Below are 7599 nucleotides of genomic sequence, written 5' to 3' on the forward strand. Positions count from 1 at the left end.
GAAGGAAAAAGTAGAGCTTGTCTATATCCTCAGTATCCACAAAGGTTAGAGCCTGCACTTATTTTTAGTCGAGTCGATATATTTGAAACCACTGGCTCTCTTTTCAACGCTAAAGAGAAGGTAAACAAGAGCAGACAGACGGCAAAAAGAACCAAAAGATGATGTTTAGATCCAGACAGCTGCGCTTCATGCAAGGATATGTATTCACTTTGACAATAAAGATTTATTTAGTCAATTTTGTTTTGTCAGAAAAAAGGATCATTTGGTTGATCACAATTAATTTGTAAAAGCAACAAAAGGGTAAAATATTCAAGGTGGCGAATACTTCAGTAGGCACTATACATCAGCTATAAGGCACAATCATTCAAAGTAAAAGACAGTTGGAAAAAATGTCTCTAATTTATGATTTTTTTTTACTGAATTACTGAAATTACACAAAGTTTTAAGACTGTAAGGGTCAAAACTTTAGGAGAAAGTTAAGGCTAGAATTTGGGGGAAAACTCCCAAATATTTTATTGTATTTTTCAAAGTGCAAAACCAAGTGATTTTTTTCTCTATTTATTGACATCATGTATCAATAGCTGAAAATCCCTCATGATAACCGTCGATGTTTCCTCAACAGCACTTATTTCTGTCATTAAATGGTTCATTATTGATTGCCACTTAGCTTACATCCTCCTCAGCAATTACCGATGTTAACTGAGACTTAATAAAAATTCAGACTTTGTTTCCAGGTATTGATTCCATAAAGGACTACATGAAGGTGAAGGGCCATATTCTATAACACCCTTCACCACTTACGCAGTCTGTGAATGCTACATTACTGCAATGAAGCCTGCCAGTAATCGCATAATGGCCCGAATCGATGCAGCTATTAGATTTGTGTTCCTTCATCAGAAAATGTCCATCACAGCTGTCACCGTCTTCAGCTGCACTGGCTTCTGATAAATGCTCTAGAGTGAGTAGTTGGAGTGAGTTTAAGTTCTTGTATGCATGTGTACAAGTTGTTTTTTCCCCCCAGCTGATCTGAATTTAAGCACGAGTGTGACTTTTCCATTTCCATCCATTAACCCTGCATGACTAATTCTTCTTCTGCCTGTTTATTGGTGGGTGTGACATGCAGGATGATGTTACAGCGCTGAAACTTCTCCTGTGCAAAACTAACTGTGTCAACTCTGTTTAGGTGCCACAGCAAGAAAATGTCATGTAGGTGAGATGGGGACAATACGACACTGTTTACTGAGGCTGTTTGTTTAACTGCAAATTGTCTTTATTTCAGACTGATACTAAATGAGTAAATACACATTCAGGCAGTATGTGTCCTTTTCACACCTTGTCATGCTACAAACACAAACTTAAAATCCAGATCCATCACATTTTATGTTGCGGAGAGTTGTAACAGGCTTTTAAGGGCCGGTATTATATATTTTTCCAGGCACACGGTGTCATTTTATAACACAATAAAGTAACTATGTTACCTTAAGTTGCTTTAAATATGCTGTATATATGACGTATGACTTACAAGAAATTTTACTTCCTAATTTAATGCCTTGAAATTGGACTTCTGTCTCTTTAAGAAACTCCTGCTCTTTCTGAAACTCTGCCTTCAGGAAATCATTACAACATGGCTCCTCTAGTAAACCCTCTAATTTTATATATATATATTTTTACTTTTCTCCCTGGTCTTCCATCTGTCCTTCCACTCATCCTCAGTGTTGTGTGACCTCTCAGGCTCCCTTCTTAAAGCCTCCCTCTACCTGTCCTTATGCCTTTCTTCCAAGTCATGGCCGACTCTTTTTTCTAGTGTGTACCCATGCATCACCGTGACCACACCAGCTGTCCCTGCTGTTGAACAATTCCTGGGAGACATCACCTGTAAGGCAGAGGATGAGTGCAGAGAATAACAACAATCCACTTTTACAGCTGGAAGAGATCCAGGCTACATTTAAAGTGAGCATAGGCATCAGCTCTAAAGTGCATAAACATAAAAACTTTTTAAACCTGCTATGTGACCATTTATATACATACTGCAGAGAGAGAAGAGCATTAAAGACATTAAGGCAAAAGCAGAACAATAAAACTCTCTGCATCCTGATGATGAGAACCGAAATGGGATAGACAAGGAAAACATATCTGTGTGTAATTTGAACATATTTCCTTAAACTTCTGAAGAAAACTTTCCTTATTTAAACTCAGTGTTAATAGAGGCCTTCAGAAACACAATCACAGCAACATTTGATTCTTAGTTTGGGATTTAAATTTGAAATCAGGGGTTCAACTGTAACAAGATAAAAATAGCCTATAAGTGGAAGTCTACAAAAAACATCACACTTGGTTGGTGCTCATGGAGAGGATCTTACCCGTCCACGTCCTGGCTGAGGTTAATGACTCCCACCAGCTCGGTCAGCTCCCATACAGTCAGGCCTCTGGGTAGGATGAAACCTGGAAACCTCGCTGGTTCCAGGCACGTCCCACCCAGAGGGACACTATTTTGGTAGTCATACATTAGAAAGAAAGATTCTGAGACACTTTAACCAAAGTTTAAAAATTGTCTTAAGCCAAATGTCATAGTCAAGTTTTACTCTGATCTTAAATCAAAGATACTTCAAAAAGACAACCAGCACTGCTGAGAAGATGAGAAGGAAAAAGTGAGTGAAATAGAAAATTAGAAAGCTTAAAACACAAAACTGGTTAGGAAGAAAATAGAAAACAAGGTGAAAATAAGAGAAGTGTGATAAAGAAAGACAGAGCTCTAAAAGAGGAGCTGAGCAGTGCAGAGGTAATGTAAAAAAGAGCAAAGCTCTACAGAGGAGAAGCAATGACTCCACTTCAAAGAAACAGTTGATTCAGAAGTGGACCATGTTTTCATGGAGAGACAGTGAGTGAGAAATGGAGGTGATGGGCATGTTGAGTGACTTAGAGAAGCATTGGGGGCCGTCAGAGGACCAGCTGCTGTTCTGAGTCTGCTGGCTGCATTTCCATAAAAGTTGATTCCCTTTGGGTCAGTTCTGTGTTTCCAGAGTATCTAATGCTTGTAGTGTTGGTCTCTTTCACATTGTCATTCAAACTGAATATTTTACTTCTACAATCAGTTGACTTCCCATAATTTATCAAAGTTTTGGTCAAATTTCCCTAAAGAAAAAAACAAAACGCTTTTTTCTACTCTCAGAAAGACGAATACAATAATATTAAGAAAATTGTTACGACCAGTCGAGGGGTGGCCAGATGGCAACATGAAGGATCCATCCTCTTCTGATCCCAATAATCAACACACGAGGTTGAACAATTTGTAATGTTATTTATTTTAAAACGATGTATTTTTGATTGAGATGTCACAACAAATGGAGCATGTGACTTCAGAGTGAGCTATAACGGCGAAAACAACCAACAAAAGGAAACTATCTGAATATTAACCAACTTACCTAACAAAGTAAATAAACCAAATCACAAAAACTTGTCATTTGGTTTAATTACCTCCCTAATTAAGAAAAACATGAGAAAACTAAGAAAACATAAATGGCAGCTCACTTCTACGACTCCAAGAACTTCACAAGATGTTAGACAAACGGTGTGGAGATGAGTGGAGGATGAACACAGGAAGTTCGTCTCTGCAGCTTTTACATCCGTCTCCTCCGGGAAGCAGCCAATTAGACGTCTCCGTCGTCTTCTGGGGAGCCAATCAGGGACGGGCACCTGCACACTCATGTTTGTATAATTAACTTTACGACGCCAGTCGTAGTAAAAATATTAAAAGGAATATAGTCTTTTGTTGCACCTAAATGTTTCACATCAAACACATGTTGGTTTCCATTAGAACCAAACTGAATACAGTTAAATTATTTCATTGAAACCTTTTTGAGTCGCTGGTTGAAAATCATGAATTAAGTCTAATTAACCATATAGTAGCAGCGTTTCCATTGAGTTTAAGAATCATGAAGAAGGTGACGAGTAGTACAGGGTTAGGCAATACGGTTTTTACTGACTTATTTTGTGAACAAACTTATTTACATGTCATTTTAATTGTGTTTCTTATTTAATAGAAACTCAGCAATTGCAAATAGTTTTTTAGACATTAGCGTTAAGTGAATTGAAATTGAAAATGTTTAGTGTACTTTTTTTTCAATGGAAATGCAGATATTTTGGAGAACCAAATTCAATCTGGTTTAGCTTTGCTTAGAGCAGGTCTGCAGAATCAAAAGATAAGTTGAACCTGGGGACTTGGTGTCCTTTCTGATGTGTCTGCAAAAACGGACCTAGAATAAACTTAGTTCATTTTGAAACAATCTCTAGCTGCGTGCTATCCAAAAAACTGGATTATCCTTGAGAGCTGGAGTTTGAGACCGTCAACTATTGTAGGTAGAAAAAAGCAAGAGTACATTTCCATGAAAAGACAAGGAAAGTTCAGAGTTCCAAAAGTCAAACATGTTCTAGAAAAAACTCAGGAATTTTGAGAATGATCTCAGACAATTTCAAAGTTTTTCTGAAAAATGTCAAAGTTTTTTCAAGCAAATTATTGACTTTTCAACCTCAGAAACAGGTCAAAGTGCATGTCAAATTTCTGAGATTATTCTCTTCCTTATGAGTCTTTTAGTAGAATTTTCCTTTTCCTTTTTTCTAAAATGACCTTATTATCCCATCATATAAGCTTCATAACATAAACTATAAACTTTATTCTTCATAGCTGTTCAAATGAGGCTATTGCCATTGTGTTGGGATGCTTTACTGCTGAAGTACCTGGATAACCTAATTTTTATTTAATCCTAAAAGAGAATTTTTGCTTCTCTGTTTCTAATTTTAAAGGTTTGTTGAAAAGAGGTTGTGGACATAAAACTGATTGACATGCAGTGGGATTAATTTAAGAAGGTTAATTATGGTGGAAAATAAAACAAACATCTATGTGGTTGACTTAAAAGTATTCTGCAAAGGCGAGTGAGCCATAATTCCTCACTGACATGAAGAGTCTTTGCCACCGTGGCTGGAACAACCAGCTGGGTGAAGTGGATAATTATGGTTTCACATCGGGCCAGTTTGTGTTTGGAAAACTCCTTTACTGAGGTTGATATTGAATTTTTTTTATGGTATAGAACATGTAAGTGTGGCAAAATGATAAAAAAAGGAGAACAAATTGGAATAATTATTGTCCCTTTTTTGAGATTCCTCAAAAATTCATGCAAAATCAACAGATCTCCGCATTTTTCCATTTATTGCAAATTTTCCACAAACTCACAAAATTGGGTTTAATTCTCACCTGCAGGTGTCAACATTTCACCCTTTCCTTCACTTCTGCCTCAGCTTTACTTGATGTCAAGTCAAAGTCTTTAATCAACATGATGGATTATAAAAAAATCAAGCTATTTAAGTTATTTAAAGAACAAAAATCTTTTTGTGTCCAATCTGTCTTCTTGTTTTTGTTCCTGATTTCTCTCCTAGGACATCACAAGATTTCTAGACATCTAGATTTTCTAGATCACAAAATCAGAGATTTTGATTGCAGAAACAAAATTTAAAATCATCCAGAAATTCTGCAAGGATTTGTCTTTTTCACAGGACTCTAAAAAACATCCAGAATTTATCTGTAAGATGTTTTTAAAGTTAATGGATACTTTTCTGACTGAAAAACAGCCTTTAAACCAGAAGTTTAACAAAAAGATGACATCATCTGAAACTCTAGAGATTGTGGCTGTCCTTTGTAAATGGATGGAGATAAAAAGATGCGGAACGGAAACATTTGCAGTGAGTGAGTACCATTTTGTTGGCATTACAGATTTATTTTAGCACTTTTACTTTCCCCAAAGATCACTGATGCATGAAAAGTAGGTAAGCTTTTTGACAGGAAGTAGGTAATGAGGACAATTATTCTTCATCTGCTAAAAATAATGTCCCTGTTAGAAACACATTCTGCCTTAGGATTGTATAAAATTCCAATACTTGGCCTTGAGAGACAAAACAACCGTATGCTTAAGGACAAGGGCACAATGCACTTTGTGCTACAGCTCCAGTCGAGCCACCAGCCAACCCATCTAGAAAACTGTAGATGTCGTTTGTGAGGATAAACCTTCTCCAGTTATATGTTGTTTTGCTGTTAATTTTACTTTTTGTCTGCCAGTTGATGACTTTCTGTATTGGTCTGACACAGAGGTGAGGACCTCCAGGCCTGCAGGGCCTCCTGCAACTTTTAGATGTGTCTCTACGTCAACACACCCGAGTCAAATAATGAGGTCGTTAGCAGGACTCTGGAGAACCTGCCTGCACTGAGGAGGAGATTCTTCTTCTTCTTCTTTGTGTCGGTTTTATGGCGGTTGGCAAGAAACTGCTTGTAACCCAGGTTACATTATAGGACTATTAATTGAATAATCCAAATTAAAGTAAATTCAAGTGATTTGTTAAAACTTCTAGGTTCTTCTACTGGAGGTGGAGGCAGATTGTAAAAACACAGTCACAGTTAGATGGTGTGCAATCAGTGAAGAGTATTACTATGTACAGTATATACAAGTTTAAAGCACAGTTTATAGTCCAACAGGATTTCCTCAAAACAAGGAAGTCGATAAGTCTTTATATAAAATAATCCAGTTCTTTCTGAGAAGACTCTTGGGCTGCATCTCGATCCAGCTCGAAAAAAAAAAAAAGAAGATAGAGGTAGTTATCCTTGGATCCGATAAGGGTTAACTCGCCAGTCCGGTTTAGCCAGACAATCCTGAATATATCCCATCCGGTCAACCACTCCTTGAGCGGAGGTGGAATCTGAAAGGCACCTGGCCTGTATAAACAGGCCTAAATGATCAATGACATGTACATGTATACTTCAATTACATAATAAATGCAATCAATTCCTTTTTCACAAAAGTTAATAGGCTGAGGAGCTAGTGCTAGCATATTAGCTCCTAACCGAACACTCACCAGGTCCCTCTTGACCACTGTGAAGGCTACAACTTTCTGTTGATTCAATACGTCTGCAAGTCCGACAGCGTCTCTCCTCTGGGGTCCGATTAGCAGCTATATAAGTCGTTCCTGTTCATTTGGGACGAGAACAATGTTGTTCTCGCTTGGCTGTTGTGAATAAATTAAGGAGCGGAGGAGTCAAATACATTTTTTAAATAACTAAAATAAATCTAACAAAAAATAAAAAAAACAGAAAAATTATCCTGGTTACATGCTGGTAGAATTACCGCCACTTACTGGTATGGAGTGTGGTTCGTGATGGTTTAAATATTTATCCTCATCTATATATACATATATTCTACCTTAAATTCTATCTAAACATAAACTCACACATTCACACTTAAAACATACATACTTGTGCACAACTTTTTATATCATGCCTTCATTCACAAACACACCCATTATAATCAAATTCTATGAAATAATTTAGTTTTCTTTAGAAATCGAATCATTATTTGCTTATGTTTACTCCCTAAATTCTTCCTCAATATATCTAATAAATTAACTTTCTCCTTAATACTTTCAAACTCTCACCTCATATCTTCTCTCTTTTTCATATTTGGCATTCTAATATAATATGCTCTATGGTTTCATATTTATCACATTTGCCAGTTTTATGTTTTTGAATTTTACAAAGTGTATAATTAAGTCCTGAATGTC

The sequence above is a fragment of the Poecilia reticulata genome, chromosome 15, assembly GCF_904066995.2.
Source record: "Poecilia reticulata chromosome 15, P_reticulata-male-v2, whole genome shotgun sequence".
Lineage (NCBI taxonomy): Eukaryota > Metazoa > Chordata > Actinopteri > Cyprinodontiformes > Poeciliidae > Poecilia > Poecilia reticulata.